The sequence below is a fragment of the Haematobia irritans genome, chromosome 3 (assembly GCF_050003625.1).
Source record: "Haematobia irritans isolate KBUSLIRL chromosome 3, ASM5000362v1, whole genome shotgun sequence".
Taxonomy (NCBI): Eukaryota; Metazoa; Arthropoda; class Insecta; order Diptera; family Muscidae; genus Haematobia; species Haematobia irritans.
Genome location: NC_134399.1, coordinates 16,222,100 through 16,247,785, shown reverse-complemented (window position 1 = coordinate 16,247,785; position 25,686 = coordinate 16,222,100). Strand labels below are relative to the sequence as shown.

Sequence of the window (25,686 nt, the reverse complement as noted above, 5' to 3'; positions counted from 1 at the left end):
CAAAATTTTATATAGAAAAAAATGTTTCACAGAATTAAAATTTCGCAGAATTAAAATTTCGACAAAATTTGCTATAGAAATAAAACCAAAAAAAAATATAGAAATAAAAATTTTGATAAAATTTTCTTTAAAAATAAAATTTTGTTAACATTTTCTTTAGAAATAAAATTTTTACAAAATTCTCTATAGAAATAACATTTTTACGAAATTCTCTATAGAAATAAAGTTGTGACAAAATTTTCAATAGCAATAAAATTTTGACAACATTTTCTACTGGAATACAAGTTTGACAAAATCTTCTGTAGAAATACAATTTTGACAAAATTTTTTACAGAGATAAACTTTTGGAAAAAAAAGTTCTATAGAAATAAAACTTTGAGGAAATTTGCTATAGAAATACAATTTTGGAAATTTTTTCTACAGAAAAAAAGATAAGAAAATATCAGATACCAATGTATATACGCCTAATTATGTCAGTCTGGGGTGCACTTCATTTTTATACCCTCCACCATAGGATGGGGGTATATTAACTTTGTCATTCCGTTTGTAACACATCGAAATATTGCTCTAAGACCCCATAAAGTATATATATTCTGGGTCGTGGTGAAATTCTGAGTCGATCTGAGCATGTCCGTCCGTCCGGCCGTCTGTTGAAATCACGCTAACTTCCGAACGAAACAAGCTATCGACTTGAAACTTGGCACAAGTAGTTGTTATTGATGTAGGTCGGATGGTATTGCAAATGGGCCATATCGGTCCAATTATACGTATAGCCCCCATATAAACGGACCCCCAAATTTGGCTTGAGAGGCCTCAAAGAGAAGCAAATTTCATCCGATCCGGCTGAAATTTGGTACATGGTGTTAGTATATGATCTCTAACAACCATGCAAAAATTGGTCCACATCGGTCTATAATTATGTATAGCCCCCATATAAACCGATCCCCCGATTTGGCTTGCGAGGCCTCTAAGAGAAACAAATTTTATCCGATCCGGCTGAAATTTGGTACATGGTGTTAGTATATGATCTCTAACAACCATGCAAAAATTGGTCCACGTCGGTCCATAATTATATATAGCCCCCATATAAACCGATCACCAGATTTGACCTCCGGAGCCTCTTGGAAGACCAAAATTCATCTGATTCAGTTGAAATATGGTACGTGGAGTTAATATATGGCCTCAAACTCCCATGCAAAAATTGGTCGAAATCGGTCCATAATTATATATAGGTCCCATATAAACCGATCCTCAGATTTGACCTCCGGAGCATCTTGGAAGAGCAAAATTCTTCCCATTCGGTTGAAATTTGGTACGTGATGTTAGTATATGGTATCCAACAACCATGCAGGAATTGGTTCCTATCAGTACATAATTATATATAGCTCCCATATAAACCGATCGCCAGATTTGACCTCCGGTGCCTTTTGGAGAAGCAAAATTCATCCGATCTGGTTGAATCTGGTGGTAGTATTTGATATTTAACAACCATGCCAAAAGTGGTCCATATCAGTCCATAATCATTTATAGCCCCCATATAAACCGATCCCGAGATTTGGTTTTGGGGCCTCATGGAGGAGCAAATTTCATCCGAGTGAGTTGAAATTTGTGGATGACAGTCTTTCGTAGAAGTTTCTACGCAATCCATGGTGGAGGGTACATAAGATTCGACCTGGCCGAACTTACGGCCGTATATACTTGTTTTGTTTTTTGCAAAAATCCATTACCAAAAGGTTGATATTGACAAAATGAGACATTGTATCCTTGATTGATTTATACACGAAAAGTTCGCCTCCTCCTATGTGGGATGCTACAGCCAAATATAAAGTCCATTTAGATATTTTCATTTGTTTTTGTCAATTGGATTTTATGGGCCGGTGCTTTATGTCGAGTGTCCTTTTTAGAATTGTTCATATCCGTGATTTATTTTTAATTGTAGGAGAGTTATATAGGCTAATTTCCCCCATTCTCCTACTAGCAAAATTACTTAGGGATATTAAAAGAAAAAAATTTTTGAGACCCTAATTAAGGCTAGAATAAAGGTAATACATGAGAAAATTGGATACAATACAAGTACATACCCAAAGGATTACAACATTTGCGAGTAATATGTCAAATTACAAGATAATATTTGAGAGAAAACTGGAAAAAAATTATTATTAATATTCCTTGGTATATGGATCATTCCGTATACAAGGGATATTGAATAAGCATACTTTTAGGCTGAATACTCTTTAACAGTAATATTGATACCCAGATTTAACTCATCGAGCATTATGAAGGCTTATTTTTATCTTAGAAAATTTTGTCAAAATTTTATTTCTATAGAAACATTTATCAAAATTTTTATTTCTATACACAATTTTGTCAGAATATTTAGTGCTAAAAAAATCATCAAAATTGTATTTCTTGTTTTGATCTCAGCTTAAAAACCATTGGTTTGGCTAAACTACAAGAGTAGCTTAACCAACAAAGGAAAAGAATGTTTGTCAGATATATTTGGGCAAAGCCCTATAGACTGCAAGATGGTTGGATGGACGCACGTTTCGGAATTACCACATTCATCATCAGCATCCTCTACTTGCAAAACTATCAACCAATTATCAGAATAAATTCGGGTAATTGACTAAACCCAAAGTGAACCACACCCGAACCCTCCGAAAAAGGTTTATGGTAGTCGGCTTTTGCCGAAATAAATTTTGTACAAACATTTCTCTTTTCCTTTGTCAATTTCAAATCATCCAGTCATCATTGAGTGCAGTTGGCTGGGTTTATTTTGACCGTGCTTCCTCTTACTTCATTCCTTTTTTTGTTTTTGTTGGTTTGTACTTCAATTCAATTGAAGTAAAAAGCAACAATAACAATAACAATAATAAAACAAAACGAAAATTTTATTTCTATAGGAAATGTTGTCAAAATTTTATTTTGATACAAAATTTTGTCAACATTTTATTTCTAAGGAACATTTTATCAAAATTTTATTCCTAAAGAAAATTTTGTAAAAATTTTATTTCTATAGGAAATTTTGTTAAATATTTATTTCTGCAGTATATTTTGTAAAAATTCTATGTTATAGAAATTTTTGTCAAAATGTTATCTCCGTAGCTAATTTTATCAAAATTTTATTTCAGTAGAAAATTTTGTAAAAATTTTATTTCTATAGAAAATTTTGCCAAAAATTTTTTCTATAGGAAATTTGGTCAACATTTTATTTCTATAAAGAATTTTGTCAAAATTTAATTACTATAGAAAATTTTGTCAAAATTTTATTTCTATAGAATATTTTGTCAAAATTTTATTTCTATAGAAAATTTTGTCAAAATTTTATTTCTTTAGAAAATTTTGTCAAAATTTTATTTCTTTAGCAAATTTTGTCAAAATTTTATTTATATAGAAAATATTGTCAAAATTTTATTTCTATAGAAAATTTTGCAAAAATTTTATTTCTGTAGAAAATTTTGTCAAAATTTTATTTCTGTAGAATATTTTGTAAAAATTTTATTTCTATAGAAAATTTTGTCAAAATTTTATTTCTATAGAAAATGTTTTCTAAATTTTATTTCTATAGAAAATATTATCAAAATTTTAATTCTATAGAAAATTTTGTCAAAATTTTATTTCTGTAGAATATTTTGTAAAAATTCTATTGCTATAGAAAATTTTGTCAAAATTTTGTATCCGTAGATAATTTTATAAAAATTTTATTTCTTTCGAAAATTGTGTCAAAATTTTATTTCTGTAGAAAATCTTGTCAAAAGTTTATTTCTATAGGAAATTTGGTCAACATTTGATTTCTATAGGAAATTTTGTCAAAAATTTTATTTCTATAGCAAATTGGCTATAATTTTTTATTCTACAGAGAATTTTGTTAAAATTTTATTTCTATAGAAAATTTTAAAAGTTTTTATTCTTGCTAGAGAATTTTGTCAAAATTTTATTTCTATAGAAATTTTTTGTCAACATTTTATTTCTGTAGAATATTTGGTAAAAATTTTATTGCTATAGAAAATTTTGTCAAAATTTTGTTTCTTTTGAAAATTGTGTCAAAATTTTATTTCTAAAGAAAATTTTGTCAAAATTGTATATCTATAGAAAATTATGTAAAAATGTTATTTCTATAGAAAATTTTGTCAATTTTATTTTATTTCTATAGAAAAGTTTGTCCAAATTTGATTTCTATAGAAAATTTTGTCAAAATTTTGTTTCTATACAAAATTTTATAAAAATTTTATTTCTTTATAATATTTTGTAATTTTTTTTATAGATATTTTTTGTAGAAATTTTATTGCTATATAAAATATTATAAAAAGGTTATTTCTATAGAAAATTTTATCAAAATTTTATTTGTATAGAATTTTTTTGTAGAAATTTTATTGCTCTAGAAAATTTCGTCAAAATTTTAATTCTATAGAAAATTTTCTCTATATTTTATTTGTATAGATTTTTTTTGTAGAAGGTTTATTGATATAGAATTTTATGTCAAAATTTTACTTCTATAGAAGATTTTGTCAAAATATTATTTCTATAGAAAATTTTGTCAAAATTTTATTTCTATCGAAAATTTTGTCAAAATTGTATTTCTATAGAAAATTTTTTCTAAATTTTATTTGTATAGAAAATATTATCAAAATTTTAATTCTATAGAAAATTTTGTCAAAATTTTATTTGTGTAGAATATTTTGTAAAAACTCTATTGCTAAAGAAAATTTTGTCAAAATTTTATATCCGTAGATAATTTTATAAAAATTTTATTTCTTTTGAAAATTGTGTCGAAATTTTATTTCTGTAGAAAATCTTGTCAAAAGTTTATTTCTATAGAAAATTTTGTCAAAATTTTATTTCTATAGAAATTTTGGTCAAAATTTTATTTCTTTAGAATATTTTGTAAAAATTCTACTGCTATAGAAAATTTTGTCAAAATTTTATATCCGTTGATAATTTTATCAACATTTTATTTTTTTTGAAAATTTCGTCAAAATTTTATTTCTATAGATAATTTTGTCAAAAGTTTATTTCTATGGGAAATTTGGTTAGCATTTAATTTTTATAGGAAATTTTGTCAAAATGTTATTTCGATAGAAAATTTTGTAAAAATTTTATTTCTATGGAAAATGTTGTTAAAATTTTATTTTTATAGAAAATTTTCCAAAAATTTTTGTTTTCTATAGCAAATTTTGTCAAAATGTTATTTCTATAGAAATTTTTTGTCAAAATTTTATTTCTGTAGAAAATTTTGTGAAAGTTTTATTTCTGTAGAAATTTTTTGTCAAAATTTTATTTCTGTTAAATATTTTGAAAAATTCTATTGCTATAGAAAATTTTGTCAACATTTTATATCCGTAGAAAATTTTAAAAAAATGTTGTTTTTTTTGAAGATTTTGTAAAAATTTTGTTTCTTTTGAAAATTGTGTCAAAATTTTATTTCTTTAGAACATTTTGTCAAAATTTTATATCTATAGAAAATTATGTAAACATTTTATTTCTATAGAAAATGTTGTCAAATTTTATTTTTAATTCTATAGAAAAGTTTGTCTAAATTTGATTTCTATAGAAAATTTTGTCAAAATTTTGTTTCTATACAAATTTTTGTCGAAATTTTATTTTTATATAAAATTTTGTCAAAATTTTATTTCTATAGAAAATTTTGTTCAAATTTTATTTCTATATAACATTTTGTCAATTTTTTGATAGATATTTTTCGTAGAAATTTTATTGCTATAGAAAATATTATAAAAATTTTATTTCTATAGAGAATTTTGTCAAAATTTTGTTTGTATAGAATGTTTTTGTAGAAATTTTATTGCTATAGAAAATTATGTCAAAATTCTATTTCTATAGAAAATTTTGTCAAAATTTTATTTCTATAGGAAATTTTGTCAAAATTTCTTTTTTTCCTATGGAAGATTTTCTCAAAATTTTATTGTTACAGAAAATCTTGTCAATTTTTTTTTATTCTATAGAAAATTGCACCACGGAGCCACCGTGGTGCAATGGTTAGCATGCCCGCCTTGCATACACAAGGTCGTGGGTTCGATTCTAGCTTCGACCGAACACCAAAAAGTTTTTCAGCGGTGGATTATCCCACCTCAGTAATGCTGGTGACATTTCTGAGGGTTTCAAAGCTTCTCTAAGTGGTTTCACTGCAATGTGGAACGCCGTTCGGACTCGGCTATAAAAAGGAGGTCCCTAGTCATTGAGCTTAACATGGAATCGGGCAGCACTAAGTGATAAGAGAGAAGTTCACAAATGTAGTATCACAATGGACTAAGTCTAATTTAGACTGATACATCGGGCTGCCACCTAACCTAACCTATTGCTATAGAAAATTTTGTCAAAATTTTAATTCTATAGAAAATTTTCTCTAAATTTTATTTGTATAGATTTTTTTTTATAGAAAGTTTATTGATATAGAAAACTATGTCAAAATTTTATTTCTATAGGAAATTATGTCAAAATTTCTTTTTTTTCCTACAATGAAAAAAAAGCATACTCTGTTCCAAAGATTTTGTCTTTACTTTAAAAAATTTGGTATTGATTCCGAGCCAAAGAAGCGGAGAATACAAGTAAGGATACTTTTAAGACACAATTCTCTTTTAAATTTAGGTTTTGTGTACTTGCTTCTAGGAAGCAAATTTTAATTTTTCGCTTTCTCAGCTTTTTTCCTTCATATGCTATCAAAGTCCTTTAAAAACGAGTTAACGGCAACTTTATTTTCCAAATTAGGACTCGACTTCCAGTAGAAATTATGCTATGTTTCAAGTAAAAAACTTCTTTAAAATAAAGTTTTGAAAAACATGTCCTATATTTGAACGATTTTTTGCTTTGTAGTCAAGATGCAAAAAGACAACAAATTTAAAGACAATTTCATTAATTTTAAAGAATTTTTCTGAATTATTAAAGTCAAGTTGACCTTAGCCTATAAATTTTTTCTTTCAAGTTAAGATACCCATTTTTAAGTCAAATCACTTAATTATAAGGACAATACGACTTCGTTGAAAAGTTTATCGACTTTTGGACAAGGAAGAAAACTTTATATTAGAGAAATGCGTCTTCTATGCTAAGCAAAATTTGCATTCGTAATTTAAAGACATGAAATCTTTGACCTCACGACAATATTTTTTTCAGTGTATGGAAGATGTTCTCAAAATTTTATTGTTACAGAAAATCTTGTCAAATTTCTTTTATTCTATAGAAAATTGTGTCAAAATTGTATTTCTATAGAAAATTTTGTCAAAATTGTATGTCTATTGGAAATTTTGTCAAAATGTTATTCCTGTGGAAGATTTGCTCAAAATTTTATTTCTATAGAAAATTTTGTGAAAATTTTATTTCTATAGAAATTTTTTATTTCTGTAGAAACTTTAATAATTTAGTAATTAATTCAATATTGTGATTGAATACAATTTTGGGATATAGCCATACAATTTCCCATATATCCAGTTGAAGTCGTTTAACCATTAATTTTATTTTCTATTATTTACCTTTATTTAATTTGTCAAGTAAGCATAATTTTGCCAACGTTACAGGGTCTTGTCGTTAACGTTAACATCGTTGACATTTTTTTTGTGCCTTTTTATTTGCGTTCTAAAGTAAATATGTGTAAGGACACTTGTGTATTCCATACCAACAACATTGACAAGGGTTTCATATGGGATTAGAGAAGATTTGCCACCACTTTTCATATATGTCAAATGTTTTGAAATAGAAGGACACTGGCAGGGATAGCTTACATGCTACTATTAAATCTAAATCTTCTTCAAAAGCAGGTGTTTATGGCATTTGAAATGGGCCAGAGTATTTAAATCATGAAAACACTGCTTTGACATTACATCAAAGTTAGAAAGTTTTGCCAACAGAAGGTTATCCCCTTATTCCGGAGGAGTTCAAAGCTTTACATAGTTTTAGATTTCCTCTGGCATTTGTCATATTTCCTTCTTTGAGTGGGAAGTTAATTACTTATTTCTTATGTACTTTGTAGCCAATCTTCAGAGTAACTCTCACACCAAGGTCATGTCAGCCAAATGTCACAGGATAACAAAGGATTAAACAAGCCCCCAGGAACTTTTGCTACTCTCTGGCTCTTTTGCTTTGCTGCTTGTTAAGTCACTTAACACATTTTACATTTTCGAAAAGTTTTTCGGTTACCTTGATGTTGGATTTTTTGGCAGCTGCTTATATTTCTTATCTGTTTTGTAGTCACTTAAAATCTCTTGACAAAATCCTTTTTGTCAAGGATAACACCAAGAATATTGACATTTTTTTTGTTCATAATAATTTCGACGAAAATACGAAAGCCAAAACTTAAAAAGGCATTTTTAATATTGAGGTAAATTGTGAATCCTTAAATATGATAATTATAGTAGGGCGTTTGAGGGTTGGTGAGACGGGGAGGGGGTGAGGTGTTTGGCTGAGAAGTGGCTTGGATTTTTTTCTTCGTGAATTTTAATTGAATTGTGTGAACTTCTGTAATGAACTTCTTTGTCAAGACTTGATAATAGTCCTTCGTTCTTGTTGCTGTTGTTGGTGTTCTTGTTATTTTCGTCATTTCTCTCAGGGCAGAGTTGTAAATTAAAAAATTCCTTTTCTTAATAATATGTTAATCAAAGTGTTAATGCCAGCTGTTATCCTTGTTATGAACTGGGTTTTTGTTTGTAACAGGAAATTGATTTTTTGGTAGCTCTTTTTTCTCCCGCAGAGCTTAAGGGAAAAGAGCTAAGATCAAAGTATTTTGAAGTTACTTTTTAGCATTTAGAAAATTTTAATTTTCTAAGAAATATATATTAGGTATATTTTTTTAAGTATGATAATATGTTTTTTGTTGTGTTTTTTTAATAATTACAAGCCAACTTATTTTTTATGCCTAAGGGAATACATTTTTTTTATATGCAAACAACGGTTGGGATTATTTTTCCCATGAACATATTCATTTCCCGAATATAATTAATGTTAAATTAACCGTATATGAGAGTGTTGCCAAAAAAAAATAAGATTCTAAATTTTAGAATTAATTTGGTTTTTAAGTAACCGTAGATGGGACTTTCTACAAAAAAAAAAAAAAAAAAAAAAAAACAAGTAAGGAAAGTCTAAAGTCGGGCGGGGCCGACTATATTATACCCTGCACCACTTTGTATATCTAAATTTGCGATACCATATATAAAGGTTTGTCCCAAATACATACATTTAAATATCACTCGATCTGGAAGAATTTGATAGACTTCTACAAAATCTATAGACTCAAAATTTAAGTCGGCTAATGCACTAGGGTGGAACTCAATGTTAGTAAAAAAATATGGGAAACGTTTAAATATGAAGCAATTTTAAGGAAACTTCGAAAAAGTTTATATATGATTTATCGCTCGATATATATGTATTAGAAGTTTAGGAAAATTAGAGTCATTTTTACAACTTTTCGACTAAGCAGTGGCGATTTTACAAGGAAAATGTTGGTATTTTGACCATTTTTGTCGAAATCAGAAAAACATATATATGGGAGCTATATCTAAATCTGAACCGACTTCAACCAAATTTGGCACGCATAGCAACAATGCTAATTCTACTCCCTGTGCAAAATTTCAACTAAATCGGTGTTAAAAATCGGCCTCTGTGGTCATATGAGTGTAAATCGGGCGAAAGCTTTATATGGGAGATATATCCAAATCTGAACCGATTTCAACCAAATTTGGCACGCATAGCAACAATGCTAATTCTACTCCCTGTGCAAAATTTCAACTAAATCGGTGTTAAAAATCGGCCTCTGTGGTCATATGAGTGTAAATCGGGCGAAAGCTATATATGGGAGCTATATCTAAATCTGAACCGATTTCAACCAAATTTGGCACGCGTAGCAACAATGCTAATTCTACTCCCTGTGCGAAATTTCATTTACATCGGAGTTAAAAATTGGCCTCTGTGGTCATATGAGTGGAAATCGGGCGAAAGCTATATATGGGAGATATATCTAAATCTGAACCGATTTCAACCAAATGTGGCACGCATAGCTATAATGCTAATTATACTCCCTGTGCAAAATTTCAAATGTGGAGGAAATTTAATTGCCAAATTCCCGAAATACATTAATATTAAATAATATTAAAACGAAGTACCAAATTTCAACAGGATCGGATGAAATTTGCTTCTCTAATAGACTCCACAAGCCAAATTAGGGGGTCGGTTTATTTGGGGGGCTATACATAAAAGTGGTCTAATATGACCCCTTTTCAATACCATCCGATTTACATCAATAAAAACTACTTACGCCAAGTTTCAAGTCGATAGCTTGTTTCGTTCGAAAGATAACGTGATTTCAGTAGACGGGCGGAAATTGCTAGATCGACTCAGAATTTCACCACGATCCAGAATATATATATTTTATGGGGCAATATTTCGGTGTGTTACAAACGGAATCACAAAGTTAATATACCCGCCATCCTATGATGGAGGGTATAAAAAAGCTGAAAAAAAAGTAATAATAATGATTTTACTTCTTGGACTTCAAGAATTCGTAGTTTTTACCCATTTTTTCTGAAATTGGAATTCTAGAGGTATTTGAGGAACATTAAGAGGTGTGTCGAAAATTGTGAATATTGGTCCATGTTTTGGTATAGGCCCCATATAGACCTACCACCAAAATTTATTTCTTGGAAAGTTTCCTTAAAATTGCTTCAGATTTAAATTTTTCCCATATTAACATTGTGTTTCATCCTAGTGCATTAGCCGACTTTAATTTTGACTCTATAGATTTCGTAGAAGTCTATCAAATTCTGTCCAGATCGAGTGATATTTAAATGTATGTATATGTATTTGGGACAAACCTTTATATATAGACCCCAACACATTTGACGGATGTGATACAGTTTCGAAAATTTAGATCTACAAAGTGGTGCAGGGTATAATATAGTCGGCCCGCCCGAATTTAGACTTTCCTTACTTGTTTTGTTATGTTTTTTAATAATTACAAGCCAATTTATTTTTTATGCCTAAGGGAATAATTTTTTTTTATATGCCAACAACGGTTGGGATTATATTTCCCATTAACATATTCATTTCCCGAATATAATTAATATTAAATTAACCGTATATGAGAGTGTTCCAAAAAAAAAAATATTCTAGATTTTAGAATTAATTTGGTTTTTAAGTAACCGTAGATGGGAGCTTTTACAAAAAAAAAAAAAAAAACAAGTATATACGGCCGTAAGTTCGGCCAGGCCGAAGCTAATGTACCCTCCACCATGGATTGCGTAGAAACTTCTACTGAAGCCGATGGCAAGGTATCTTAAAACTTCCTAACACCGTAATATATACCACATAGTCCATGCGTGGTATATATTAAACTAAAAAAGGCCGACTAAATACGTATATAATTAAGTTTAAAGTTTCTATAGAAATAAAATTTTGACAAAATAAAATTTTGACAACATTTTCTATAGAAATAAAATTTGGAAAAAATTTTCTAAGGAAATAAAATTTGGAAAAAATTTTCTATAGAAATAAAATTTTGGCAAAATTTTCTATAGAAATAAAATTTTGACAACCTTTTTTATAGAAATAACATTTTGACAATGTTTTCTATAAAAATAAAATTTTGGTAGATTATTTTTGGCTCGGGTGGCAACCATGATTATGAACCGATATGGACCAATTTTTGTGAGATTGGGGATCGGCTATATATAACTATAGACCGATATGGACCAATTTTGGCATGGTTATTAGCGACCTTATACTAACACCACGTTGCAAATTTCAACCGGATCGGAGTTTGCTCTTTCAAGAGGCTTCGGAGATGAAATCCGGGGAACGGTTTATATGGGGGGCTATATATAATTATGGACCAATATGGACCAATTCCTGCGTGTTTATTAGAGACCGCATTCTAACACCATGTTCCAAATTTCAACCGGATCGGATGAATTTTGCTCCTCCAAGAGGCTCCGGAGGACAAATCTGGGAATAAATTTATATGGGGGCTATATATAATTATGAACCGATATGGACCAATTCTTGCATGGTTGTTAGAGACCATATACTAACACCACGTACCAAATTTCAACCTCTAACAGGCTCCGGAGGTCAAATCTGGGGATCGGCTTATATGGGGGCTATATATAATTATGGGTCGATGTGGACCAATTTTTGCACGGTCATTAGAGAACATATACTAACATCATGTACCAAATTTCAGCCAGATCGGATGAAATTTGCTTCTCTTAGAGTCTCCGCAAGCCAAATCGGGGGATCGGTTCATATGGGGGCTATACGTAAAAGTGGACTTATATGGACCAAATTCTGCATGGTTATTAGAGACCATATACTAACACCATGTACCAAATTTTATCCGGATCAGATGAAATTTGCTTCTCTTAGAGCAATCGCAAGACAAATTTGGGGGTCCGTTTATATGGGGGCTATACGTGAAAGTGGACCGATATCGACCAATTTTTGCATGGTTGTTAGAGACCATATACTAACACCATGTACCAAATTTCAGCCGGATCGGATGAAATTTGCTTCTTTTAGAGCAATCGCAAGCCAAATTTGGGGGTCCGTTTATATGGGGGCTATACGTAAAAGTGGACCGATATGGCCCATTTGCAATACCATCCGACCTACATCAATAACAACTACTTGTGCCAAGTTTCAAGTCGATAGCTTGTTTCGTTTGGATGTTAGCGTGATTTCAACAGACGGAAGGAGAGACGGACATGCTTAGATCGACTCAGAATTTCACCACGACGCAGAATATATGTGCTTTATGGGGTCCTAGAGCAATATTTCGATGTGCTACAAACGGAATAACAAAGTTAATATACCCCCATCCTATGGCGGAGGGTATACAAAAACACACACAAGTATATACGGCCGTAAGTTCGGCCAGGCCGAAGCTTATGTACCCTACACCATGGATTGCGTAGAAACTTCTTCTAAACACTGCCATCCACAATCGAATTACTTGGGTGGCGGTAACGCTTGCAAGGTATCTTAAAACCTCCTAACACCGTCTTCTCAATTGTAAGTAAGTCCATAAGTTGTATACATTAAATTAACAAAATTTTCTATTGAAATAAAATTTTAGCAAAATTTTCTATAGAAATAAAATGTTGACAAAATTTTTATATAGAAATAAAGTTTTGACAAAATTTTCTATAGAAATGAAAGTTTAACAAAATTTTTTTTATAGAAATAAAATTTTAACAAAATTTTCTATAGAAATAAAATTTTAACAAAATTTTCTATAGAAATACAATTTTGAAAACATTTTCTACAGAAATAAAACGTTGACAAAATATTCTATAGAAATAAAATTTTGGCAAAATTTTCTATAGAAATAAAATTTTGGTAGATTATTTTTGGCTCGTGTGGCAACCATGATTATGGACCAATTTTTGTGTGATTGGGGATCGGGTATATATAACTATAGACCGATATGGACCAATTGTGGTATGGTTGTTAGGGGCAATATACTAACACGACGTTCCAAATTTGAACCGGATCGGATGGAATTTGCTTCTCTTAGAGGCTCCTGAGGTCAAATCTGGGGATCGGTTTATATGGGGGCTATATATAATTATGGACCGATGTGGACCAATTTTTGCGTGGTTATTAGAGACCATATACCAACATTATGTACCACATTTCAGGCGGAACGGATGAAATTTGTTTCTCGTTGAGGCTCCGCAAACCAAATAGGGGGATAGGTTTATATGGGGGCTATATATAATTATGGACCGATGTGGACCAATTTTTGCGTGGTTGTTAGAGACCATATACTAACACCATGTACCAAATTTCAGCCGGATCTCTTAGAGCAATCGCAAGCCAAATTTGGTTGTCCGTTTATATGGGGGCTATACGTGAAAGTGGACCGATATGGCCCATTTGCAATACCATCCGACCTACATCAATAACAACTACTTGTGCTTTTCAAGTCGATAGCTTGTTTCGTTCGGAAGTTAGAGTGATTTCAACAGACGGACGGACGGTGTAGTAAAGAGTATGCAATTTTATTCAAATCCGTTCAGATTAAATATAAGTCTGTATAGATACTAGGTATTTGCCTATTCATCTATAAAACTCCTTAAACACGCTTTACCAAAAATGTAACAAATTTCGCATAGTGAGTGCAATTACTTGTCATGTACGTATTCCCAATGTTTCTGGCATCGTCTCAGATGTTATATCTTTTCTATTTCCATTATTTTGTAGAATTCCAACATGATCCTATTTAGTGCTACTTATTTTATTTTAAATGCTCCTTGCTTTAAAAAAGTGCTCGCACTATTCCTATGTGCCTACCCCCAAAGCATAGTCACAATTTCTCTTGTCAATTTGGTTCATTCCATTAAATAATCTTCTATTAAATTCAAAAAAAAAATGTCTTGTTATTTTTAAATATCTAAAATTTTTGCAGTGAATAGATTGGACATTTTAAATAGTTTTGGGAATAGTGTATCTCCACCCCACCCCTCGCCAAAAAAAATTCTAATCCTAAGTCAATTATCCTTTTTTTGTCTTTTCTTGGCATTGTTTTCTATACGGATATGCCAAAGATTTGTTGTTAAGCCGCCTTTGGTCCCAATTTATTTTTATCTTGAAACAGAAAAAATTGACATTTCTGTTGAAATATCCTTTCCCCAGGCTATTAGTGAAATTATATATCCTGAAAAAGTAATTTTCTAATGTATGTTTGCATATTTATTTAGAAATGTTGAGACATTTTGTGTGGGCGCGTGTGTATGTATGTATTTAAGGTTGCTTACATTAAGGTAACCACAAGGACCTTTTAGTTGTAAATGAAACAATTACCAAAACAGCATAGATTCCATTAGACAAGGAGTTAGTTGGATTATTTGGAATTTGTTATTTTTTTTTTTTAATTTTTTTTTTGTGTAGGGATTTTTCTATGATGTTGGCATTTTTAAGATTTCTTTTTCATGGTTTTAATGTAATTTCAAAAAATGGGATTATAAAATTTCCTAGTTCTGTGATAGATAGTCCTGGCTTTGTAGGTTGGATTGGATTCATTGCAGACTGACATGGACTCTTCAGCCCACTGCGCTACAACAGGTTCGAAACTTCTCTCTTACAAAGGAGCGTTGCCCGATTCTGTATTTAGCACAAGAGGGACCTTCTTTTTATAGCCGCATCCTAACGGCTTTTCAGATTGCGGGTAAAACACATAGAGAAGCTGTTATGTATGTGTTGCCCGGTTTTTACCATAAAACTCTTGTTGATTAACTCTCCAATTAAGAGGTACAATTTTTATAGAAATAAAATTTTGACAAAATTTTTTATAGAAATAAAATATTGACGAACTTTTCTACAGAAAAGAAAAAATTTGCAGGAATTTACTATACGAAAAAAAATTGCCAAAAATGTTCTATAGAAATAAAATATTGTCAAAAATTTCTTTAGAAATCAAATTATGATTAAATTTTCTATAGAAATAAAATTTTGATAAAATTTTCTATAGAAATAAAATTTTAATAAATTTTCTATAGAAATAGAATTTTATTGTTGTTTTTGATCTCAGCTTAAAGCCATGCATTGACTAACCTACAATTGTAGCTTAACCAACAGAGGAAAAGTATGCTAGTCAAATTTATTTGGGCAAAGCCCTATAGACTGCAAGATGGTTGGATGTACAGCTGTTTCGGAATTACCACATTCCTCATCAGCATCATCTACTTGCAGCAAAACTATCAACCAATTATCAGAATAAATTCGGGTAATTCACTCAACCCAACGTGAAATACACTTGAACCGTCCGAAAAAGGGTTTAATAGTCGGCTGCTGCCTAAACAAATTTGCAAGCATATCTCTTTTCCTTTGCCAAACTCAAATCATCGATTTGTATTTAGTTTGCTGGGTTTGTTTTTGAGTGTGCTATCTTCATTCGTTTTGTTTGTTATTGTTGGCTTCTCTTCAATCATTATTGTTGTTTTTGATCTCTGAGAATTTTGACAAAATTTTCTGTAGAAATAAAAATTTAACAAAATTTTCTATAGAAATAAAATTTTGATAAAATTTTCTATAGAAATAAAATTTTGACAACATTTTCTATAGAAATAAAATTTTGATCAAATTCTCTATAGATTTAAAATTTTGACAAAAGTTTGTATAGAAATAAAATTTTGATAAAATTTTCTATAGGATTAAAATTTGACAAAATTTTCTATAGAAAAATAATATTTTCCATAGGATTACAGTTTTGACAAAATTTTCTATAAAAATAAATTTTGGTAAATTTTCTATAGAAAACAAAGTTTGACAAAATTTTCTACAGAAATAAAATTTTGATAAAATTTTCTATAGAATTAAAATTTTAATAAATTTTCTATAGAAATAAAATGTTGATAAAATTTTCTATAGAAATAAAATTTTGACAAAATTTTCTATAGAAATACAATTTTGACAAAATTTTTTATAGAATTACAAATTTGTCACAAATTTCTACAGAAGTAAAATTTTGATAACATTTTTTATAGAAATAAAATTTTGACAAAATTTTCTATAGGAATAAAATTTTGACAAAATTTTCTATAGAAATAAAATTTTAACAAAATTTTCTATAGAAATAAAATTTTAACAAAATTTCCTATAGAAATAAAATGTTGACAAAATTTTCTTTAGAAATAAAATTTTAACAAAATTTTCTATAGAAATAAAATTTTGACAAAATTTTCTATAGAAATAAAATTTTGAAAAATTTTCTATAGAAATCAATTTTGACAAAATTTTCTATAGAATTACAAATTTGTCACAAATTTCTACAGAAGTAAAATTTTGATAACATTTTTTATAGAATAAAATTGAATAAATTTTCTAGAGAAATATATGTTGCAAAATTTTCTATAGAAATAAAATTTTGACAAAATTTTCTATAGAAATAAAATTGTGACAAAATTTTCTATAGAAATTAAAATTTGACAACATTTTCTATAGAAATATAATTTTGACAAAATTTTCTATAGAAATAAAATTTTGACAGAATTTTCTATAGAAATAAAATTTTGGTAGTTTATTTTTGGCGATATGGACCAATTTTTGTGTGATTGGCGATTGTCTATATATAATTATAGACTTATATGGACCAATTTTGGAATGGCTGTTAGCGACCATATACTAGCGCAATGTACCAAATTTCAACCGAATCGGATGAATTTTGCTCCTCCCAGAGGCTCCGAAAATCAAATCTGGGCATCGGTTTATATAGGGGCTATATATAATTATAGACCGATGTGGACCAATTTTTGCATGGTTGTTAGAGGTCATATACTAACACCATGTACCAAATTTCAGTCGGATCGGATGAAATTTGCTTCTCTTAGAGGCCTCACAAGCCAAATTTGGGGGTCCGTTTATATGGGGGCTATATATAATTATGGACCGATGTGGACCAATTTTTGCGTGGTTGCTAGAGACCACAGTAATGCTGGTGACATTTCTGAGGGTTTCAAAGCTTCTCTAAGTGGTTTCACTGTAATGTGGAACGCCGTTCGGACTCGGCTATAAAAAGGAGGTCCCTTGTCATTGAGCTTAACATGGAATCGGGCAGCACTCAGTGATAAGAGAGAAGTTCACCAATGTGGTATCACAATGGGATGAATAGTCTAAGTGAGCCTGATACATCGGGCTGCCACCTAACCTAACCTAACCTAGTATATGGCCGCTAACAACCATACCAAAATTGGTCCATATCGGTCTATAGTTATATATAGCCGATCTCCAATCACACAAAAATTGGTCCATATCGGTTCATAATCATGGTTGCCACTCGATCCAAAAATAATCTACCAAAATTTTATTTCTATAGAAAATTTTGTCAAAATTTTATTTCTATAGAAAATTTTCTTAAAATTTTATTCGGTTCATAATCAAATTTTCATCATTGTCAAAATTTTATTTCCATAGAAAATTTTGTCAAGATTTTATTTCTATAAAAAATTTTATTTAAAATTTTATTCGGTTCATAATCGTGGTTGCCACTCGAGCAAAAATAATCTACCAAAATTTTATTTCTATAGAAAATTTTGTCAAAATTTTATTTCTAAAGAAAATGTTGTTAAAATTTTATTTCTGTAGAAAATTTTGTCAAAATTGTATGTCAGTAGAAAATTTTGTCAAAAGTTTATTTCTATAGAAAATTTTGTGAAAATATTATTTCTATAGGAAATTTTGTTAAAATTTTATTTCTATAGAAAATTTTGTCAAAATTTTATTTTTATAGAAAATTTTGTCAAACTGAATTATATACGTATTTGATCGATCTTTTTTGATTTAATATAACCACGTATGAACTTACATACAATTTAGAAGACGGTGTTAGGAGGTTTTACGATACCTTGCCATCGGCAAGCGTTACCGCATCTTAAGTAATTCGATTGTGGATGACAGTGTTTAGAAGAAGTTTCTATACAATCCATGGTGGAGGGTACATTAGCTTTGGCCTGTCCGATCTTACGACCGTATATACTTATTAAATTTATTTTTTTATTTTTTACTATAAGATTTAACTACAACCGTCGATTGCGTATTTTCTAAGATTGTTTCAAAAGAACTTCATCGGAAGTGGAAAAAAATTTATGGAGAATCCCGGAAAATGTTTGTGAAATAACTTCCAAATATTTTTGCAAACAAAAACAAACTTAAAAACAAATTTACACCAAATTTGCTTTATATAGGTAAGAGTTTGATATGACATTTATATACACCGCTATATCGATTGAAAGTTTTCTTGAGGGTATAAATGGCTTCTTATAAATCCAGAATCTGATGTAGTCTCCAAATGGACCTTAAATTCTATGTGTTTTCAAGTATCATACTACGACGAGGGTTTCTAACGAGGGTTTGATTCATGATGGTGGGTATATAAGATTTGGCCCGGCCGAATGTACTACCGCTTCTTTAAGTGGTTTCACTGCAATGTGGAACGCCGTTCGGACTTGGCTATAAAAATGAGGTCCCTTGTCATTGAGCTTAACATGGAATCGGGCAGCACTCAGTGATAAGAAAGAAGTTCACCAATGTGGTATCACAATGGACTGAATAGACTAATTGAGCCTGAAATATCGGGCTGCCACCTAACCTAACCTATGCTTACCATAGAAGGGTATAAAAGGGGTTTTGATAAAAAAAGTTTTTCCTTGACCAAAAGTCGACTGGGCATTCACATGCCCATTTTTTTGAGTGTGTATTAAAAAATCTGTTGAAAATATTAAAATTCTTCCCAAACTCCATATTATTTATATTGCTTTTGTTTTAGAGTTTATTTACTTTTTCTTTAGAAAATTAAATAGAATTTTGTGTCCCAAGGCTATTAAATTTCTTTGAAATTTTGTGTATGATTTACCAAAAAAAAAAAACATAAACAATGAAGAGAAAATAATTTTCATAATAGATTATTTGCTCTTTAGCATCTATATAATGAAATTCTTCATGTTATAGAAAATCCTAAGGCTAAATGCAAAACCTTGTGTTAATTTAAAGTGAGAAATATTATATATTATTATTTCTTCACATTTTTCTAAATTAATATTTCTTAAGGCACTTGTCAGCCACTTGCCACTTTGTTATGTTGAATAATTTGAATATTTATTAGTTTATAAAACTTAAGGACTAAGCACTAAAATATCTACTTTTGTGTTGTTTTATTTTGTGTTTATGGGCCAGCAGATGTGTATAACGAAGTTGTGTGAGTACATTTGAAATTGTTCTAGAAAATAGAATTTTTTTCTGAAATTATAATGAAGCAAATTATGTTGTAATACACTTTTGGGATTTTTGGACAATGAAGAAAACTTTATTTCGGAGAAATGCGTCTTCGTAGTTTAAGGATAGGAAATCTTTGACCTCAAGACAATATTTTTTCAGTGTAGATTTAATTAGATATACAAACAAGTATATACGGCCGTAAGTTCGGCCAGGCCGAAGCTTATGTACCCTCCATCATGGATTGCGTAGAAATTTCTTCTAAACACTGCCATCTAGAATCGAATTACTTAAGTTGCGGTAACGCTTGCCGATGTCAAGGTATCTTAAAACCTCCTAACACCATCTTCTAAATTGTATGTAAGTCCATACGTGGTATATATTAAATCAAAACAGATCGATTCAATACGTATATAATTCAGTTTGACAAAGTAGACATAAAATTTTTACAAAATGTTCTACAGAAATAAAATTTTAACAAAATTTCCTATAGAAATAAAATTTTCGCAAAATTTTCTATAGAAATAAAAATTTTGACAAAATTTTCTATAGAAAGAAAATTTTGACAAAAATTTCTACAGAAATAAAATTTTAACAAAATTTTCTATAGAAATAAACTTTTGACAAAATTTTCTATAGAAATAAAATCTTGGTAGATTATTTTTGGCTCGAGTGGCAACCATGATTATGAACCGAATAAAATTTGAACAAAATTTTCTATAGAAATAAAATTTTGACAAAATTTTCTATAGAAATAAAATTTTGACAATGATGAAAATTTTATTATGAACCGAATAAAATTTTAACAAAATTTACTCTAGAAAAAAAATTTTGGTAGATTATTTTTGGCTCTAGTGGCAACCATGATTATGAACCGATATGGACAAATTTTTGTGTGATTGGACCAATTTTGGTATGGTTGTTAGCGACCATATACTAACACCACCTTCCTAATTTGAACCGGATCGGATGAATTTTGCTCCTCCAAGAGGCTCCGGAGGTCAAATCTGGAGAACGTTTTATATGGGGGCTATATATAACTATGGACCGATATGGACCAATTCTGCCACGGTTGTTAAAGATCATATACTAACACCATGTTCCAAATTACAACCGGATTGGATGAAATTTGCTTCTCTTGGAGACTTCGCAAGCCAAATCTGGGGATCGGTTTATATGGGGGCTATATATAATTATGAACCGATGTGGACCAATTTTTACAAGGTTGTTAGAGACCATATACCAATATCATGTACCAAATTTCAGGCGTATCGGATGAAATTTGCTTCTCTTTGAGGCTCCGCAACCCAAATCTGGGGATCGGTTTATATGGGCGCTATATATAATTATGGACCGATGAGGACCAATTTTTGCATGGTTGTTAGAGACCGTATACCAACATCATGTACCAAATTTCAGCCGGATCGGATGAAATTTTCTTCTCTTTGAGGCTCGGCAAGCCAAATTTGGGGATCGGTTTATATGGGGCTATATATAATTATGGACCGATGTGAACCAATTTTTGCATGGTTGTTAGAGACCATATACCAACATCATGTACCCAATTTCAGCCGGATAGGATGAAATTTGCTTCTCTTTTTGGCTTCGTAAGCCAAATATGCGGATCGGTTTATATGGGGGCTATATAAAATTATGGACCGATGTGGACCAATTTTTGCATTGTTGTTAGAGACTGTATACCAACACCATATATCAAATTTCAGCCGGATCGGATGAAATTTGCTTCTCTTTGAGGCTCCGCAAGCCAAATCTGGGGGTCTGTTTATATGGGGCCTATACGTAAAAGTGAACAGATGTGGCCCATTTGCAATACCGTCTGACCTACATCAATAACAACTAACATACTTGTGCCAAGTTTCAAGTCGATAGCTTGTTTCGTTCGGAAGTTAGCGTGATTTCAGGTTTTGCCGGCCATTGTGCGGTAGAAATGAAGAGCCAAATTTTTTTATAGGAAAAATTTTGTTTAAATATGTAAAAATTTTATTTCTATAGAAAATATTGTCAAAATTTTATTTCTATGGAAAATTTTACTTCTGTATGAATTTTTTGCAAAATTTTATTTCTTTAGAAAATTTTGTCAAAATTTTATTTCTATGGAAAATTTTACTTCTGTATGAATTTTTTGCAAAATTTTATTTCTATAGAAAATTTTGTCAAAATTTTATTTCTATAGAAATGCGTGCTGAGTACGTTGGTGGCGAGTCCTGTAGGAATGTTCATGGTCTGCGGTCGAAATCATGCTTACTGAGTACGTTGGTGGCGAGTCCTGTAGGAATGTTCATGGTCTGCGGTCGAAATCATGCGTACTGAGTGCGTTGGTGCCCAGTCCTGTAGGAATGTTCATGGTCTGCGGCCGAAATTTTTGCCTTCCCAGGGCTAAAATACCGTTTTTAGGACATTTTCTGATAATAATCAGTATTTTTTTAATCCCACGATCGATGAGTATGAGCGGGGAGGGATCTATCAGCAATTATTCGAGCTGTTTAAAAGTTATAGCAACCCTTAGTTAATTGCAATACATATCAACCACACTATAAAATTGAGCCCATATTGGGAATATTTTGTTGCTTAAATCATCCACACGTCCTGTTAATGTGGTCAGATATAAGATTTTAATTCCATACGAATTTAGAATATAGGCACAACTTTAAAAGCACTTCCAGAAGATGCACTCCCAATGATGTTGTTTATTGTAACTACCTGGAAGTTCTTTTAATTCAATTTTTTATAACTTGTGTTTTTCATACTTTTAATGGATAATTTCAAATTTTATATTTCATATAGGTTAAAAACAGAGTAAGAATTCATAAAATAGTGCAAATTATTTAAATTTTGTCGAAAAAATGCTAAATCCAATCTCATACAAGTATATACGGCAGTAAGTTCGGGCAGGCCGAAGCTTATGTACCCTCCATCATGGATTGCTTAGAAACTTCTTCAAAACACTGCCATCCACAATCGAATTACTTAAGTTGCGGTAACTTCTTAAAACCTCCTAACACCATCTTCTAAATTGTGTGTAAGTCCATACGTGGTATATATTAAATCAAAAAAGATCGATCCAATACGTATATAATTCAGTTCGACAAAGTAGACATAACATTTTGACAAAATTTTCTACAGAAATAAAATTTTAACAAAATTTTCTATAGAAATAAAATTTTCTATAGAAATAAAAATTTTCACAAAATTTTCTATAGAAAGAAAATTTTGACAAAAATGTCTACAGAAATAAAATTTTAACAAAATTTTCTATAGAAATAAACTTTTGACAAAATTTTCTATAGAAATAAAATCTTGGTAGATTATTTTTGGATCGAGTGGCAACCATGATTATGAACCGAATAAAATTTGAACAAAATTTTCTATAGAAATAAAATTTTGACGATGATGAACATTTCATTATGAACCGAATAAAATTTTGACAAAATTTTCTATAGAAATAAAATTTTGACAAAATTTTCTATAGAAATAAAATTTTGGTAGATTATTTTTGGCTCTAGTGGCAACCATGATTATGAACCAATATGGACCAATTTTTGTGTGATTGGACCAATTTTGGTATGGTTGTTAGCGACCATATACTAACACCACATTCCTAATTTGAACCGGATCGGATGAATTTTGCTCCTCCAAGAGGCTCCGGAGGTCAAATCTGGAGAACGTTTTATATGGGGGCTATATATAATTATGGACCCATATGGACCAATTCTGGCACGGTTGTTATTGATCATATACTAACACCATGTTCAAAATTACAACCGGATTGGATGAAATTTGCTTCTCGTGGAGACTTCGCACGCCAAATCTGGGGATCGGCTTATATGGGGGCTATATATAATTATGAACCGATTTGGACCAATTTTTGCATGGTTATTAGAGACATTTAACAATATCATGTACCAAATTTCAGGCGGATCGGATGAAATTTGCTTCTCTTTGAGGCTCCGCAACCCAAATCTGGGGATCGGTTTATATGGGCGCTATATATAATTATGGACCGATGTGGACCAATTTTTGCACGGTTGCTAGAAGCCATATACCAATACCATGTACCAAATTTCAGCCGGATCGGATGCAATTTGCTTATCTTTGAGGCTTCGCAAGCCAAATCTGGAGATCGGTTTATATGGGGGCTATATATAATTATGGACCGATGCGGACCAATTTTTGCATGATTGTTAGAGACCATATACCAACACCATGTACCAAATTTCAGCCGGATCGGATGAAATATGCTTCTCTTAGAGGCTCCACAAGCCAAATCTGGGGATCGGTTGATATGGGGGCTATATATAATTAAGGACCGATATGGACCAATTTTTGCATGGTTATTAGAGACCATATACCAACATCATGTACCAAATTTCAGCCGGATCGGATGAAATATGCTTCTCTTAGAGGCTCCACAAACCAAATCTGGGGATCGGTTTATATGGGGGCTATATATAATTATGGACCGATGTGGACCAATTTTTGCACGGTTGTTAGAGACCATATGCCAACATCATGTACCAAATTTCAGCCGGATCGGATGAAATTTGCTTCTCTTTGAGGCTCCGCAAGCCAAATCTGGGGATCGGTTTATATGGGGGCTATATATAATTATGGACCGATGTCGACCAATTTTTGCATGAATGTGAGAGACCATATACTAACACCATGTACCAAATTTCAGCCGGATCGCATTAAATATGCTTCTCTTAGAGGCGGACGGACGGACGGACATGCTCAGATCGACTCAGAATTTCACCACGACCCAGAATATATATACTTTATGGGGTCTTAGAGCAATATTTCGATGTGTTACAAACGGAATGACAAAGTTAATATACCCCCATCCTAAGATGGAGGGTATAAAAAGTGCTGTTCCAGCAAGACAACGCACCGTGCCACAAGTCATTGAGAACGATGGCAAAAATTCATTAATTGGGCTTCGAATTGCTTCCCCAACCATCGTATTCTCCAGATCTGGCTTCCAGCGAGTTTTTCTTGTTTTCAGACCTCAAACGGATGCTCGCATGGAAAAAATTTGGCTGCAATGAAGAGGTGATCGCCGAAACTGAGGCCTATTTTGAGTCAAAACCGAAGGAGTACTACCAAAATGGTATCAACAAATTGGAAGGTCGTTATAATCGTTGTATCGCTCTTGAAGGGAACTATGTTGAATAATAAAAACGAATTTTGACAAAAAATGTGTTTTTCTTTGTAAGACATAGCAGCCAACCTGTTATATACTTTATGGGGTCTTATGGGGTCGATGTGTTACAAACGGAATGACAAAGTTATTGTTATACCCCCACCTATGGTGGAGGGGGTATAACAATAACTTTGAAATGACACTATAATTTGGGCGAAAATAAAATTAGGGAGAAAGTAGTGTAACACCAAGGCAACATATTGTGTGCGAAATGAAACAGCCCTTAGATTAAATTTCAATATAGAAATATTTTAACTTACCCATATATCCATAAAATGCAGAATATTCTCCAAATAATTTTGAAGTAATCACAACTTGTTTTTTTTTTCACCAAAAAAGTAATATCAACTATTAAGTTTATTCACACTTTAGATATATTTGCTTAATTATGTTTTTAATTTAGTTAAGCATTAAAGAGAATAACAACACTTTATGAATTTTTTGTTGGTTTTAAAATTTTTCATAGATTTTTTTTTGGTAAATTTTATTTTGGTTCAATGAATACGCGATATGAAAAAAAGTAACTATGTTAAGTGATTATCGTTTTTTTTTTGTTTTTTTCACTTCAATTATTATGTGTTACACATTTTTATTTTTTTAAGGGTTGTGAGTATTTTTCGCAATAATATTTAATTTAATGTTCATTAAATTATTATAGTTTAGTATTTTTTTTGTGGTGTTTTATATGTTATATATTTCAAAGTTTCTTGGGTCCATGTTGCCTTTGATATATTTTTGTTTGTATTATTTTTGAAAAAAAT

The 25,686-nt window shown here is 30.7% G+C and overlaps 1 protein-coding gene across 1 annotated transcript in view; it reads right to left on the bottom strand.

Moving 5' to 3' along the window:
- LOC142230234 (uncharacterized) overlaps positions 1 to 25,438 on the bottom strand; it is a 487,637-nt gene extending 462,199 nt beyond the window's left edge. Inside the window, exon 1 of the mRNA XM_075300874.1 lies at positions 25,186 to 25,438. The gene's annotated coding sequence lies outside the window, so the exon portion shown is untranslated. The remainder of the gene's footprint in view (positions 1 to 25,185) is intronic.
- Positions 25,439 to 25,686: the final 248 nt, after the last annotated feature.